At 38.3% G+C, this 17939-nt stretch overlaps 1 pseudogene; it reads right to left on the reverse strand.

Annotated features, from left to right (window-relative positions):
- Nucleotides 1-2957: 2957 nt before the first annotated feature.
- LOC140854558 (protein RBL-like) lies at nucleotides 2958-8015 on the reverse strand (annotated as a pseudogene).
- Nucleotides 8016-17939: the final 9924 nt, after the last annotated feature.

The raw sequence follows: 17939 nt of genomic DNA on the forward strand, positions 1-17939 counted from the left end.
TTGGATTGGAAAGAGATTGAGGTATGGTCTGGGTTAGTTCAAAGCCAAAAAGAGATAAAAGATTGTCAATTGAAGATGAGAAAAGATGAAACATATAACACGTAATTCAATAATGAGTGAAGATTTTATTTGATGATATATGATGATCCATATTATTAAATACATATTTATGACAATATTTCAGTTATTATATACATATGAGTCTTCACAAATTGTATTGATTTCAGAATATTATTGTTATTTATTGGCTTGATGTACATGTGCAGTGATTCTTACTGAGCTGGAGAAGCTCATATTTCCTTCTTATTTTTCTCAGACTCACAGGATGCTTAGTTTGGATGGTTTGGGCGAGAGCAAATAAGAACTGAAGCTTTTAGTAATTTAGTTAGCTTAAATTCTCTGATACCAATGAATATTTGAATAATTGTATTGAATAAGTTTACATTTGATTTGAAGTTGTAACTCATTTGATTGATTTGGTATTTACTTGGTTATTTTAAATTTTGAAGTGTTAAATTATTAGGTCTTACATGATCCTCAGGGCGTTGCTCTAGAGTTTGTGTGGTCGTGTCACGTGCCCAACTCAAGTGCTGTGTTTGGGGCGTGACACCTTGTGCGTGAGCCCACTTGGGAAGTGGCGTTATATATTAAAAGGTTGTGTTTGATGCATGCAACCTTAAAAGATGATCTAGAAAAATACAGGATAGATTATTATTATTAAATTAAAAATAATATTAATTATTATATTTAATAAATATAGATAATATTATAGTAAAATTATTAAAAATTTTAATTGACATGTTTAGTATGACAATCAAGTTATTGGTAACGTAACATCAAATTTTTAAAATATCTTTAAATCAAATTTATTAAAAATCATACATCATGTATAAAATTTATAATTTTTCAAAATAAAAAAATAAAAATATATTATATATTATAATATTTTCATCATCATCTTTTTCATCTATCTCTGATCTGTACTTGATCCTTTTTTTGTATCTCTACCCTCTACCAATACAAGCAGTGAGATTTTAGAATTTTGAAAAGCCCCTAGAGGAAAGAGGAAATGAAATCCATCGAGAAAATTGAAGCCATAGAATATTAAAAGTTGGCATTTTAAGAGGACAAACTAGAAGAAGTGGATTTTTAGTGTGAACAAAGAAAGCAACACTGAATTTTAGTATTTTAGCAAATTGGAAAACAAAATGCAGTTCCCCTTTCCAATCCATTCGAAAGTATTTTTTTTTCAATTTTAAACAATTGCCTGAGCTCCTCCTTCCAGCCTTCCCACCGTCCTACCCTCCCCCCCCACAAAAAAAAAACCCTCCCACCTGCATTTGAAAAATCTAAACAACAAAATCTCCTTTCGACTTCTCCTTCCCTTCTCCCACTATCGTCGCGCCCGCAAAGCCCCCCACCTCCTCCCCATACTCGATGCCGATTGCATCTCCCTCGACCTCCCCCTCCTCCCACCCTCATTGACCTCCCTCAACGTCCCCCTCCTCTCGCCCGCATTCGCCCCTCCTCGATGCCGACGAACAGTGTCTCTCCCAACCTCCCCCTCCTCGCGACACTCATCAGCCTCGCTCACAAACTCGATGACCACCCTTTCTCTCTTCTCCTACCTCCACCGTGCCCACATCCCTCCGGATCTAATTGCCTTCAACTCCGCCCTCGCTGGAGTCTCATCCGCCACCCATGAGAGCAGGGCATCCTCGGGCTCTCACCTCTCCGTCGCCTCATCCAGCTCTGTCACCCACCGATACGAGCACCCTTGGCTCAGGGTGGTTCATCTAGACGAGCACCATCGGCCGGTGCTCATGGAGACAACCCATCCCTCACAGGAAGAATAGGGTGAAAAGGATGATTTATGCAGTAATTTTTTGAGGATATTTTTGTCTAAAAAAATTATTATAATATTATCAAATATGTGGTAATATATAGCCACCTTTCTTTAAGGCAATCTAGATTGCCTTTTGAGAGATAATCTAAATTATCAAGACAATCCAGATTGTCACTTAAAAAATATACCAAATGCATTAATGTGATGGGCCGATGTTAAATTATCGGCAATCTAGATAGATTGCCAGCTACCAACCTAAGAGACTTAGCATTACATAATAAAATAAACCTACTTTCATATAGTTATTTATGCATCTAACTTCATAAGTAAACGTTAAAGATAACTTCAGCAGTAAAAAAAAAAAAATAAAAGAAGAAAGAAAGAAAACTCTTCACCAGGAAACCTTGTAGAATGCTAGATGCATATCCAACTAAACATAAATTAGCTTTTATAAATTAATTGTTAGGTCATTCAGTTAATGGCCTATCTGAATCATATATAAATATGCTTAGTATCGGATAAGCCCAGATTCATATCAATGATAGGTGCTGTATAGCTAGTTTTATATAACTCTTGCATTGTAGTTAAAAATAATAAGATATTAAATGGAAACAAGTTGGAAAAAAGAGGGAGATCCACAGATCCTATAATTGTCTAGATTTTCGAAATGCACTATCCATGAGAATATAGAATCTCGTTGCTAAACAAAAGATGCGACAATTAGGGCGAATCCCAATTCACAAAATAGCATAATTATTTTTTAATGCAGATTTCTTAAATTAGTTATAAATAATCATTAAAATTTGTACGATTTTTTTTTTAAAAAAAGAAACTGGAGAATGTTGTAAGCTGTGATTCTTTTGACCATAAAGGAAGTTGAGTGCCTTGCCCTCTTTTTTGGTACAATGACTTGCCATCTAGTATGTCATTCAGGTCCCTCGCTGCAGTTTAGGTTACGGGCTCTGTGACGCTGTAACGATGGCTGATTGCGGGGTTTGGCTTTCCCTAGCGAAGCTTCCAAACAGAACATCAACTTGTAAAAATTTACGTCACACCAAACATTATATGACAAATCTCCATGACTGGGAGCAGATCTTCTCATGGTGGGAACCGATATTGGATCTTTGGAATGTTGTAAGCAAGTAGGGGCTCAGTTCAGCAAGAAAGAACTTCCACTTTACTGTGAAATTTTCATCACCGACAGCAGCACACAAAAATGAGAAATGCCAGAATTAAATATGGAATTGGAATCAATTAAAATTGTCTATAGATACTCATCGGTTACATCATCCTCGGGTACAAAGCCATTCGTGTCAAGCCCATCCCCATCTTTGTTTTTGGATTTCGACGGCTCGGCCGAGGGCTTGATTTTCGTTGACGGTTTCCGGCCCAGCTCTGCCTGCAACTCCAATCCCATGACCGATGGCTTCCTCTTCCCCTTTAAGCTCCTGGTTCCCACCACCTCTTCTGCAGTCGAATTACCCACCACCGCAAAAGAGCAAACCCATTTAACCTGATAGATTCTTAGAAAGATTTTAAATCAGGTCCAACCATGTTCCATTTCATGTCCACAGAAATTAGAACACTTTTCCAACCTAAAGGTTAATCGCATTACCTTCTAATGGACTTGAAGTCGCAAGTATAGCCTGACCATTCTGTGCTGCTTCAATTGAAAATGGGGAGCCAGAATGATTGCTATCCTCCAACTTCGATGAGCTTCCGAGCCATTTGTCTTGTTGTTCAGGAATGTCTGGTGAAGGGATCGCAGGCAAGAAACACAGCTCATCCTGTGATGCTTCAGAATCACTAAAAGCTGAATCTTTCTCTGTGATCACAATATCAGCTTCCTCATCTCGATTGGTGTCCAACTCTTTCCCCTGCAAACAAGCATTTTAGATAAATTCAAATATGTAAGAAGAAAGGCACCCGATTGGGAAAGTTATTCTTACCTTCTCTGACTCAGGCTTCACAACAAATTCATCTTCTCTTTCGACATTTTCTTCATTCTCCCCGAGTTCTTTGAAGTCAGGAGCAAATGCACTCAAATTTTCTGTGTAGTCTTTGGCCCAAATATACACCAAACCAGCAACAGAAACAGAGACGACCAAAGGACGAACAGGGTGCCAGGCAAGATATATAAGAGCTTCTTTAGGTCCTTCTAGGATTTTAACAAGATAACCAGCCCTGTCCCATGTGTACAATTTATGCTCTCCTTTGATAGCCGAAGCACCAATTATTACCCACTCACCATCACCACTAAAACATGGTGCTTTCCATTGTACCTTCGTCACCGCATCCTGAAACTCCCGAAATAAAAGCAGGCACTTTGAGCCCACTACTTTCAACTTCTCAATCCCTTGAAATTCATTATCAAGGCTGCTCATTGCCTCAAGTTCCTTTGCAACGAAGAAGGTTTTCATAGACTCTGATGACTCGGTCGTTTGAATTTGTGAGCAGGTACTGCCCATTCCTACTAAAATCAATATCCTTGACCACAGAACCCCCAGAAATAGGAATTATTGCATGTACCCCGATGTTCTTTGAATCTACAATGAATATCTCGCCTTTGGAATTCCCCACATATATTAAATCCCCATACTTGATAAAAGTTGCTGCAGTGGGAGTGAAGGGTGGAGAACCATCAGAAAATTTATTGCGTGGATGTGCAGCAGTAGTGCCATTTGCTGCATCTGACGCTGAAACTGGCAGAATGGTGGAGCTACCAGTGTTCAAATCAACAAGAATAGGTGCAGAAGAGAGGGGACAAGCTAGGCAGACTGGTGGACTACAAGTCCCCAGATGGAGACGTGCATGAAGACTAGTTTGCTGAAGAGACACGAGCAACCTTCTCCCCATTCCAACGTGTTAATGACTTGTCGGACCAAATCGTTGGTCCGTTACTCGCAAGAGTTCTTGCGAGACACTCACATGAAAAATTATCGTCCCCAGTTTAGTCTCCTCATACGAGTTAGCTGGAGAGTTGGCACTTCTCTCTTAGGTCCGCACCACTGCAAGGAGCCCGTGTCATGCCTTCTGCTAATAGTGAGGATGGGGGCTTTGCAGCAACAAAGGATTAATATAAAATAGGGTAGTCATGAGATTCCAAAGCAAGGAAATTTTTCAGAAAGAAAATTTCTGCATTCGCTAGATAAATAAATATGATGGAAGAAGTTCTATCATCCTGAGGTAGTGGGTAATAATGCAAAAACCTTGTTGCTTAACCCTATATTTGATTAAGATCATGAGAAGGTGGATGGATGGGGTAGGAAGGATGAGTGGCCTCCATCCATCATTTTGTTCAAAAAGTTCAAGAGGAGATGGATGAAAAGGAGGGGATGGAGCATCGAGGGATAGATTCTTTCATTGACAAAATTTTTCCTCATTAATGTTTTTAGCCAAACTATAATACTTTTTTACTTTTTCATTCACACACACACACACACACACACACACACACATATATATATATATATATAATTTTATATATACTATTAAACTATTAAATCTTATTACTAATTATTTTAATTTTAGTGCATCATTTTCATAATTATACACACACACACACACACACACACACACACACACACACATATATATATATATAATTTAATATATACTATTAATGATACACTATTAAATCTTATTACTAATTATTTTAATTTTAGTGCATCATTTTCATAATTATAATTAAATAATTAGAATTATCTTCTATATCTCTATTCATATTTACTATTTTTAATTAATTATTTGTACAATATTAATTAACTATTTAAATTAATCATATATTAATTAATTATATGATTTATTTTTAATAATTAATTTATAAAATTATTTATTAAATTAAATTAACTTTTTATATGATTTTTATATAATTATAAATTATAAAATTATAAGTTAATATATTGTTTTACTTCTTTAGTATAAATAGGTATTATAAATTGATAACAATAATATTTTTATCAAAAGATAATTTAATATAAATATTATATGAATATTATCTTTCCTTTCATTCCTTCTATACTAAATGGAAGAGGAAATTATTTCTATTTATCCTTCAATATTTTACTAAATATATAAGAAGATAGATGAAAGATCCATCCACCCTCTCCCTTATGTATCTTTCCTTCTCTATCCATCCTTCCTCTAATCCATCTTTTATACTAAATAGAGGGTAAGAGTCCCTTTCAAAGTTTATATATGAAGCTCCTATAAAAAGAAAATTTTTGGAGATCAAAGTGGTGCATTCAAAGCCATTAAGTCTGTGCACAACAATAAACTCATCATGTCATCTTATTCTTACCATTTGTGCCCCACGAGTATGCTCATCCTTACAGCATCAGGCAGGATCTTGTCAGTAGGGGACCTCATAATCCATCCTCATTGAAAAAGTTTTTTGGCTCATAGAGGGCCTCTCATGTATGTCTTATTCTTAAGTCCTTCCTTCAAATCCTTATGTATGATGGATCTACCGAATAAATCAACCATGATCTCCATCCACAACCATCTCAAACCATAACAAACACGAACCTGCATCCTATCAGTCACTCATATTCAAATTCTCAACAGGAAACATCAAGAAATAATCCCCATGAAACATAACTGTTCATTTGATTAATTTACTTACTGAAAACAAAAAAAAAGCACCTGTTTTAAGGATTTAATGTCCGATTATTCATGCTCTTCAAAATATTTTCACTGGTATTAATTCTAAAGGTTTGTAAATTTAATTGTAAATGTATTAATAAAATTTGTTCTGAACACTCAAGTAGCATAAGTAGCAATTCAAGTTCTTAGAAGGAAATTCTCTCAGTTTTTAACCTCTTATACCTTAGAGGCATAGCTCAATTTTTTGTCGACTAATCTACGAAAGTTGTTTGCTAAGGTTCTGGAAACTGATCGGGATACGCAGTCACGAATACAAACACCCGGATGCTTTGTGGAGGGCAGCCAGGAATACATACACCTATGCAGTCACGTATGAGGCCACAAAAATTGCTTTTTGAACAGTGTTTGCTTTTTTTCTTTTTTCGGTAAAAGAAGCACTTAGCAGGAAAAATCATCTTCATCTTGATGTAAGCTAAAATACGGATGAAAATTAGTTTATGTATCTAATTCTAATAGTATATTCTAGTATTTCTTTTTCCCTTTTTTACTATGCAGAGGATTAATCAGATTTTTTGTGCATTTGTGATATAGATAGATAATATGTGACTCTTGAGAAGGTTATGCTTCACCTGTTGTTCACAAGACTGATGATCGATGAAACTATCATTTGGAAGAAAAAAGATAATTGAACTTCAAAAGAGTGTAATGCATATGAGCTTTCTTATTTTTCATGATGGCAATTATAAAGAACGTCAGTATTACCCTAGAAATCTCATATAGAATTACAGATTTGTAAATAAAGCAAAATCTGAAAAACAGTGATTGAAGGAAAAGAAATTTTAAGATATGTAGCTATTAAAACCGTATTGGAAGGATTAAGCTTAATTGGAAAAAAAATATCTAATTAAAGGACCAGGGATTTATTCTGTAGCATATTCTTGGTTATTCTTTGGCATATTCTTGTTATTCACTATCTATATTTGGGTCTACATATTTGTATTTATAGATCTTTGTACATACTTTTGATAAAGTGTGGAGAAAATAAAAATAAATATCTCATTCTCTTTTTCATCATGGTATCAGAGCATCCGGATTCTGATCCATTCTTTCTTCCTTCCCCTTCTTAAAAAAAAAAAAAAAAAAAAAAAAAAAAAAAAAAAAAAAAAACTTCTTTTCCCTCCGCCCACCTCTGCCCTCGTTTTTTTTTTATTATTTTTTTTCCTCTCTTCACAGCAAACTGCTGCCATCTTTCCGGTCACCATTCTTCCCGATCGCCACCGTAGCCATCGCAGTTCTTTTTCTCACCGATCGCCTCCGTCGAGCCCCTTCTTCCCGTCGAGCACCTTCTTCCCGGTCGAAGCCCTCTTTTCTTCCCGACCGAAACCCCTTCGCCGGCATCCACCGAGTCCATCCGAGCAGCGTCACCATTCTTCCCGGTCGCCACCGCAGCCATCGCAGCTCTCTTTCTCACCGGCCGCCTCCGTCGAGCCCCTTCTTCCCGTTGAGCCCCTTCTTCCCGGTCGAAGCCCTCTTTTCTTCCCGGCCGAAACCCCTTCGCCGGCATCCGTCGAGTCCATCCGAGCCTCTTCTTCCCAGCCGAAGCCCTTTCAAAGCTTCCGCATCCGCCGAGTCCATCCGCAGCCATCGCCACTGCAGCCCCCTTCCTTCCCAGCCGAAACCCCTTCCTCCATCTCCCGGCCAACCTCTTCCTCTTCCTCCTCCTCGTCTCCCACCTCTGTCTTGGCGTGCCCGGCGTTGTGGCGACCTCTGCTGCTTCCAAGCCCGGTGTTGTGGTGACCTCTGCTGCCTCCAACCTCTCCTCCTCTTCTTCCTCCCTCGAAGGCGTCGCCGGTGACGGCAGCAATCCCGTGCTTCACGGGATACATAATCGGTAAAAGCCACAGCTTCCTTTTTTAACCCTTTCTTTTATTTCATTTACCAAAAAAAAAAAAAACAAAACAAAACAAAAAAAAAAAGGAAAAAAAAACTTAAGAAGCCTGTATTTACGGTATGTTCGGTGATTCGTGTGTCTGGTGAATGTTCGGTGATTCGTGTGTCTGGTGATTCATTGATAGTGTGTCAGTGAGATTATCATTTTGTTTGTATGGCCAATCCAATTACTATGCAAGATCTTGAAGGTCTGCTGGATCGGCTTATTACAGTTGCCACTCGATCAGGGGGTTCGTCAAGAGATAGTGGATCGCTGAATGCTCTTCAAGTGGCTGTAAAATTTGATGGCCCAACGACATATTTACAATGGGAGAGGAGCACTCGTCTACTTGTACAAGGGCGAGGCTTGGAGGGATATCTCACCGGCACAAAGAAGAAACCTGTTAATAATGAGCAGGATATGGCTCAATGGAGAATGGAGAACTCTGTTGTTCTAGCATTTTTTCTAAATACCATGACATCAAATGTGGCAAGAAGTGTGCAACTGCTGGAGACTGCATAGGAAGTCTGGGAGACGGTGGCCCAAATGTTCTCACAGAAGCAGAATTCTGCTCAAGCATTTGAGATCTGTTCTCAATTACATCAGCTTCGTCAGGGAGATTTATCTATCACTGAATATGCCACCGAGTTGAAACGTCTTTGGTCCGAAGCTGATCATTATAGAACTTTTGCTCCATAATGCTCCATCGATGTTGATGGATTTCAAAAATATTTAGAAGAAGAACGGGTCCAGGACTTTCTATATGGTCTGAATCCGGAATATGAATCTGTCAGAGTTCAGCTCCTCGCCAGAGATATTTTACCTAGTTTAGGTCAAGTTTTCTCTACTGTTTTAAGCGAGGAGACACGTCGACGAGTGACTTCTGACTCCAATAGTTTTATAAGATCAGCCCTTACCGTACAGCCACAGCAAGTAGGTGAGAAGGTATGCTTTCATTGTAAAAAGCCTGGGCACACTAAGGCATTTTGCTGGGATCTCCATGGCCGCCCAAATCAGCCTGGGCGTGGTAGTCGGGGCCGTGGTGGTCGTCGTAGTGGTGGAAGAACTAGAGGACAGAATCATGTTCGTGGATCTGCCCAAGCAAATCTCTCTGAAGAGACCGAGGGTGCTATACACAGCTTATCTACAGAGGAGTATCAGACCTTCCGACGAATGATGAAAAAGTATGAATCATCTTCTAACACCACACCTTCTACTCTGGAACAGTCTAGCAACCAGGACGAATATCTTGATTCTTCTCTTTTTGCACACTCAGGTACTTCATATAAGTTATCACATGCATTTACTTGTGAGACATCCAACTCCTGGGTAATAGACTCAGGAGCATCCAGTCACATGACAGGGGCACCTAATAGTTTTATTTCATATTCACCATGTTCAGGACATGACAAGGTCAGAATAGCTGATGGATCTTTTACCCCTGTTTCAGGAAAAGGATCCATTGACTGTACTCCTAACTTAAGATTATCATCAGTATTGCATGTTCCATCCTTTCCTACAAATTTACTCTCTATCAGCTCTGTTACTAGAGATTTGAACTGCTCTGTCACTTTTTGGCCTTCACATTGTCTATTTCAGGAGCAAAAAATGGGGAAGATACTTGGGGGTGGTAGAATGCACAATGGACTCTATTATCTATCAACTGATGAGAAAAGTATGAGCTCTTCTTTGACGGGGTATGCATTGTCTGCTGAAAGTGCCACTTCAGAACTTATGTTACATCATCGGAGGCTAGGTCACATTTCTTTTTCTATTCTTAGTCGCTTATTTCCATCTTTATCAACTAAATGCAATAAAAATTTGTTAGTTTGTGATCATTATGAATTGGCTAAACACACCAGAGCAGTATTTCCTATATCTGGAATTAGAAGTTCTCAACCTTTTGCTTTAATTCACTCTGATGTATGGGGACCATGTAGTACCAATACTCTCAAGGGCCATAGGTGGTTTGTTACCTTCATTGATTGTTTTAGTCGAGTAACTTGGGTCTATTTATTGAAGGAAAAAATGGGAGTTTTAAATTGTTTTAAAGAGTTTCATAAATTTGTAGGTACTCAGTTTGGTGTTAAAATTAAAATTTTACATTCTGACAATGGCACAGAATACATTAATCAGGAGTTCCGTGCGTATCTTCAAACTCACGAAATTCTTCATCAAACCACTTGTGTTGATACTCCTGCTCAAAATGGAGTTGCCGAAAGAAAAAATCGGCACTTATTGGAAGTAGCCCGATCCTTACTTTTTACCATGCAAGTTCCTAAATTTTTGTGGGGTGAGGCTGTCTTGACCGCGGCTTACTTGATCAATCGTATGCCTCTAAGAACACTCGGGTTTAAGTCCCCCATACAATGTTTGAAAGGGTCTACTGATTATGTAGTCACTCCTAGGGTCTTTGGATGTGTTTGTTTTGCTCGTGATCATAGACCTTCAGTAGGAAAACTAGATCCACGAGCATTAAAATGTGTCTTTGTTGGTTACCCTGCTACTCAAAAAGGATACAAGTGCTATTATCCCCCTGAGCGACGAATGCTTGTTACTATGGATGTTACTTTTCGAGAAACTGAAGCTTATTATGGAAGCCGTCTATCTGATAATAAGACACCAGAATTACTTCTTCCGGGTGACTTTCTATACACACCAAATTCTGGTGCCCAGGGGGAGTATCATAGTAATGATGTTCAGAGGGAGCCTAGTATTGAGAAAGAAGAAGAGTCCAGTGTGCATTCACCACCAATTGCCCAGGTATCTCCACCGCTTGAAGCTTCTTCTCCAGAGTCTCCTAATGGTAATAATATTTCTACTACTTCTTCCACTTCTAATCTTAATATTCCTATTGCAAAACGGAAGGGTACTCGCTCAATTGTTCCTCCTGCTCGTTACCGTTATGATATCACTAATTATGTTTCATATAAGAATGTGTCTCCATCTTATCAAAGCTTTATAGCTGCATTAGACTCTGTCTGTATCCCTAGTACCTGGCAAAAGGCTATGGCAGAACCTAAGTGGAAGGAAGTAATGTTAGAAGAGATGACTGCTTTATCCAAAAATCAGACGTGGGATCTGGTCACTCTGCCAGTTGGGAAGCATCCTGTAGGGTGTAAATGGGTGTACACTATAAAGCAGACTCTAGAAGGCAAGGTGGAAAGATACAAAGCTCGGCTGGTAGCAAAGGGATACACTCAAATATATGGTGTAGACTATGATGAAACCTTTGCTCCAGTAGCCAAGATGAACTCTGTTCGAACACTTATATTATGTGCTGCTAATTTTGGCTGGGAATTACATCAGTTAGATGTAAAGAATGCATTTCTTCATGGAGATCTTCAGGAGGAAGTATACATGCAGATACCACCAGGATTTGAGACTAGAGCAACAATTGAAAAAGTCTGTAAGCTAAAGCGCTCACTTTATGATCTTAAACAGTCTCCTCGAACCTGGTTTGATCGATTCAGTCGGACTGTAAAAGGAATGGGATATAAACAGAGTAATGCAGATGATACTCTATTCTATAGACATCTCAAGGGAAAGAAAACTATACTCTTGGTTTATGTTGATGATATTGTAATAACAGGAGATGACCATCATGAGATTAAACAACTCAAAGGAAAACTAAAGCAAGCATTTGAAGTAAAAGATCTGGGTCCACTAAGATATTTTTTGGGCATAGAAGTTGGACGATCATCCAAAGGTATTTTTCTATCACAACGAAAGTATGTACTAGATTTGCTTTCTGAGACTGGGATGTTGGGGTGTAAACCTGCTACTACTCCAATAAATCAGAATCATCGAACAGTGACAGATGGTGGAACTCCTGTTGATCGAGAAAGGTATCAACGGTTAGTTGGAAGGTTGATATATCTTTCACATACAAGACCCGACATAGCCTATGCTGTCAGTGTCATCAGTCAATACATGCATGATCCACGAGAATCACACATGGAGAGAGCTTTCAGAGTATTACGCTATCTGAAAGGATGTCCTGGTCGTGGTTTATTGTTCTCCCAACACAACACATTCCAGGTTGAGGGATTTACTGATGCAGATTGGGCTGGATCATTGGATGATAGGCGATCTACTTCTGGGTATTGTACATATGTAGGGGGTAATTTAGTTACCTGGAGAAGCAAGAAACAGTCAGTGGTGGCTAGATCATCAGCAGAAGCTGAATATAGAGCAATGGCTCTAGGCATATACGAACTTCTTTGGCTTCAGAAGCTGCTTCAGGAATTACAACTTCTAAACAAATTTCCTCTTCGGTTATATTGTGACAACAAAGCAGCGATTGAGATTGTAAGCAATCCGATACAGCATGATCGTACCAAAAACATCGAGATTGACCGTCATTTTATCAAAGAAAAGATTAATCAAGGCCAGATCTGCATTACCTATATTCGGTCTTCTGATCAGGTGGCAGACATTCTAACCAAAGGGCTCAGCTCCTTATCCTTTTCTGGATTGACTGACAAGATGGGGCTTCGAGATATCTTCGCCTCATCTTGAGGGGGAGTATTGGAAGGATTAAGCTTAATTGGAAAAAAATATCTAATTAAAGGACCATGGATTTATTCTGTAGCATATTCTTGGTTATTCTTTGGCATATTCTTGTTATTCCCTATCTATATTTGGGTCTACATATTTGTATTTATAGGTCTTTGTACATACTTTTGATAAAGTGTGGAGAAAAATAAAAATAAATATCTCCTTCTCTTTTTCATCAAACCGGACATTAAAATAGCATCATATCATTAAACAGACATAACAGGTGACATGTAAAAATTATTTTTATATGGTGTCAAGCAGAGATTCTACCTGCAAATTAGAATTTTGAAATACATCTTCAGTTAAGTGAGAAATGATGCCCTGCATATAATTGTGGTGGTGTTCAATCTTATGCTTGCAAAAGACTTTCCAGTAGTGGTGTTCAATCTTATGCTTGTAAAAGACTTTTTCCATCCGGGAAAAGATGCCAGATGATGACATTACAATTACTGTTGTATTTAAAATAAAATCAGCAGATCTTGCAGGATAGATAGCCTATCTTATCAGTGTATCATTTTCTTTATCTGAAATATTCATCAAATGGATCTGCAACCATTTATATTTTGACTGTTCTATGTGAAAAGAGAGAGTTTTGAAAAATCTGAAATAAACTAGAGCACATCTAGCAATAACATTTTGGAGACATCATAAGGATAAATTGTCCAGCCTTCTTGATCAAGACTAGACTGGTACTTTCTTAAGGATTGATGTTGTTATCATGTCCAAGACTCAACATAGAACATGCATATTAAGCGTATATTGAAGCCATTCTCATGATACCTAAAAACCAGAACATATTTTATAATAAAAGACAGTATGAGATCCACTATGTTAAATATTTAAGAAGGTTCATAATAAAAGACGTCCAAGCTCATGAGATAAGCATGGGAAACTAAGAACGGGTTGTTGTAAACCAAGATTTTATGGACACGTGCAATGTTACAGAGAGCAATTGGTACACTATAAACACAAAAAGACCAACCATCCAAGAAAAGTGTTTAACTCAACAAAACAAGGATTAAAAGTTAATCACTTGGATAAAACTGATCCCTTCATCAGGATTAACATTCTGTTGTATTTTTTTTTCCCCTTTTTCTTTGACTGTGATTTTTATGTCGTACAAGAGGACGGATATGTGTTAATACAGTTGTATATGCTCAAAGCTATTGTAAAGTTTAATGCTGCTTTTCTTCAAATGTTCGGGATTTGAGAAACGAAAGATTGGAGAGTATTGGAAGTATAAGGAACAAAATTTATCAGCCATTCAAATTCTTACTCGTCTTATTAGTGCTGGCACTTCTATATGTTGTCAATGTCAGTACAGTAGTCCCTTTTTTCTATATATATAAGAAAAAAAAATCCATGCTGATTGATTTTTTTTCTTTTCATGCACAAAAGCCTATATATGCCCCTTATCATATTGGTGCTGATAGACAGGAGTTATTGTTCGCAATACTCCGGTAACTAATGATCGTCAGAATCAAACAATTGCCATAACCATAATCCAGTAATTGGTAACGGTATGAACTGAGTTAAGATCTAGTAATTGCCATAACTGAAACATTCAACCAAGCATGTAGGGTAAACAGGAACATGATGGCTTAGTTCTTTATGAAAGAGATTCTTTCTATGTTGTGTCATAAGGTTTCATTCAGTGGATGAATATTCGCTCTCGTATCCATTTATAACCATAATAACTTTGATCCTCCTTCGCCATTCCATCTTGTTAGGAGTTGTATCCCCCGCTGCTTCTAGTTTTTACATGTCCTCTCAAATCTCATATGTTTTCTCTCACATCTTCGAACGACCCCACCTCCTCCAACACCAGTGTACCAATTGCTCTCTGTAACATTGCACGTGTCCATAAAATCTTGGTTTACAACAACCCGTTCTTAGTTTCCCATGCTTATCTCATGAGCTTGGACGTCTTTTATTATGAACCTTCTTAAATATTTAACATAGTGGATCTCATACTGTCTTTTATTATAAAATATGTTCTGGTTTTTAGGTATCATGAGAATGGCTTCAATATACGCTTAATATGCATGTTCTATGTTGAGTCTTGGACATGATAACAACATCAATCCTTAAGAAAGTACCAGTCTAGTCTTGATCAAGAAGGCTGGACAATTTATCCTTATGATGTCTCCAAAATGTTATTGCTAGATGTGCTCTAGTTTATTTCAGATTTTTCAAAACTCTCTCTTTTCACATAGAACAGTCAAAGTATAAATGGTTGCAGATCCATTTGATGAATATTTCAGATAAAGAAAATGATACACTGATAAGATAGGCTATCTATCCTGCAAGATCTGCTGATTTTATTTTAAATACAACAGTAATTGTAATGTCATCATCTGGCATCTTTTCCCGGATGGAAAAAGTCTTTTACAAGCATAAGATTGAACACCACTACTGGAAAGTCTTTTGCAAGCATAAGATTGAACACCACCACAATTATATGCAGGGCATCATTTCTCACTTAACTGAAGATGTATTTCAAAATTCTAATTTGCAGGTAGAATCTCTGCTTGACAACATATAAAAATAATTTTTACATGTCACCTGTTATGTCTGTTTAATGATATGATGCTATTTTAATGTCCGGTTTTAATAGCTACATATCTTAAAATTTCTTTTCCTTCGATCACTGTTTTTCAGATTTTGCTTTATTTACAAATCTGTAATTCTATATGAGATTTCTAGGGTAATACTGACGTTCTTTATAATTGCCATCATGAAAAATAAGAAAGCTCATATGCATTACACTCTTTTGAAGTTCAATTATCTTTTTTCTTCCAAATGATAGTTTCATCGATCATCAGTCTTGTGAACAACAGGTGAAGCATAACCTTCTCAAGAGTCACATATTATCTATCTATATCACAAATGCACAAAAAATCTGATTAATCCTCTGCATAGTAAAAAAGGGAAAAAGAAATACTAGAATATACTATTAGAATTAGATACATAAACTAATTTTCATCCATATTTTAGCTTACATCAAGATGAAGATGATTTTTCCTGCTAAGTGCTTCTTTTACCGAAAAAAGAAAAAAAGCAAACACTGTTCAAAAAGCAATTTTTGTGGCCTCATACGTGACTGCATAGGTGTATGTATTCCTGGCTGCCCTCCACAAAGCATCCGGGTGTTTGTATTCGTGACTGCGTATCCCGATCAGTTTCCAGAACCTTAGCAAACAACTTTCGTAGATTAGTCGACAAAAAATTGAGCTATGCCTCTAAGGTATAAGAGGTTAAAAACTGAGAGAATTTCCTTCTAAGAACTTGAATTGCTACTTATGCTACTTGAGTGTTCAGAACAAATTTTATTAATACATTTACAATTAAATTTACAAACCTTTAGAATTAATACCAGTGAAAATATTTTGAAGAGCATGAATAATCGGACATTAAATCCTTAAAACAGGTGCTTTTTTTTTGTTTTCAGTAAGTAAATTAATCAAATGAACAGTTATGTTTCATGGGGATTATTTCTTGATGTTTCCTGTTGAGAATTTGAATATGAGTGACTGATAGGATGCAGGTTCGTGTTTGTTATGGTTTGAGATGGTTGTGGATGGAGATCATGGTTGATTTATTCGGTAGATCCATCATACATAAGGATTTGAAGGAAGGACTTAAGAATAAGACATACATGAGAGGCCCTCTATGAGCCAAAAAACTTTTTCAATGAGGATGGATTATGAGGTCCCCTACTGACAAGATCCTGCCTGATGCTGTAAGGATGAGCATACTCGTGGGGCACAAATGGTAAGAATAAGATGACACACTACAAGAAAATAGGTAAATACCGACCGTTTTTTGCCGACGCTTTTGGAAAGCGTCGGCAGGTTGCGCTGACCTGCCGACGCTTTTAAAAAGCGTCGATATCTAACGACGCTTAAAAGCGTCGAGAAATTTGGGCACTGTCAACGCCGACGCTTTTAGCAAAAGCGTCGTGAAATAAAAACAATACCGACGCTTTTTTACGTCATTATTTAACGACGCTAAAAAGCGTCGTTAGGTTTCTTCATACCCCCGCCCGTGCCCTAATCTATCTACCGCCGCCCCTTCATTTTTTCCACCCGATCCTCTCCGCCGACCCCGGCCCATCTCCGCCGCCGGCACCGCAGCTGCCGTCCACGCGCACCCGCCGTCCACGCCTCACCACCGTCCGTCGCTCGATCCCCTCTGCTGCCGCATCTGTCGACGCCCACCCGCGCGGTCCAAGCCCTTCCCCTCCCCACCGGCCCTCCTCTCCTCTCCCCTCCCGGCGGCCATCTTCGCAGGCACAAAAGTAAGATATGTTATTCATAATGATTTTTTTCGGCGTAAATTCAATTTTTTCCTCTTGAATCTCGTCCAGATTCAAGAGGAGATGGGTTTTATCACCTCCGGACCCGACGCCGGCAACCATCTGGGCCGGCATCAAGTTTTTATAGCTGACCGGAAAGGGGGTGCCGGAATAGATCACCGGCGTTCAACCCATTGTTAAAAAAAAAAAAAAAAAAAATCGCAGGCGGTAAATTTGGAACCACCGGATCAAGACAAACCGACGGTTTCCCCTCCCTCATCATCGGAAAAAGGGGTCTTCAGTCCCCAGAGAGGTCAGCGGTCGGTCGATTGAGGTATTCCGGCAGCTGCTGGCCGGGATTTGGTCGATTGAGGTATTCCGGCAGCTGCTGGCCGGGATTTGGAGGATAAAATCGCCAGTTTGGTCATCTTGCGAGGACACATGTTTTAAGCACAGTAAAATTGTTGGATTTTCTTGTATCATGGCACATAGGCCTCCGAAATTGTTGGTGCCTGATTTTGTAACCATTTTTATGTACATAAAATCCTGCAGCATGTGAACTCATTTTGTACTGGACTTAGGCCTAGAGAGCTGACAATCTTAGGTTATTAAGCAGCCATTCAGAAAAGAAGGCTAAAATTTCCTTAAAAGATCCATTCTTTTCTATTGTTAAGTGATGAATTTTGAACTTGTAAAAAGGC

This window comes from Elaeis guineensis, unplaced genomic scaffold, assembly GCF_000442705.2.
Source record: "Elaeis guineensis isolate ETL-2024a unplaced genomic scaffold, EG11 Super_Scaffold_1000123, whole genome shotgun sequence".
NCBI lineage: Eukaryota > Viridiplantae > Streptophyta > Magnoliopsida > Arecales > Arecaceae > Elaeis > Elaeis guineensis.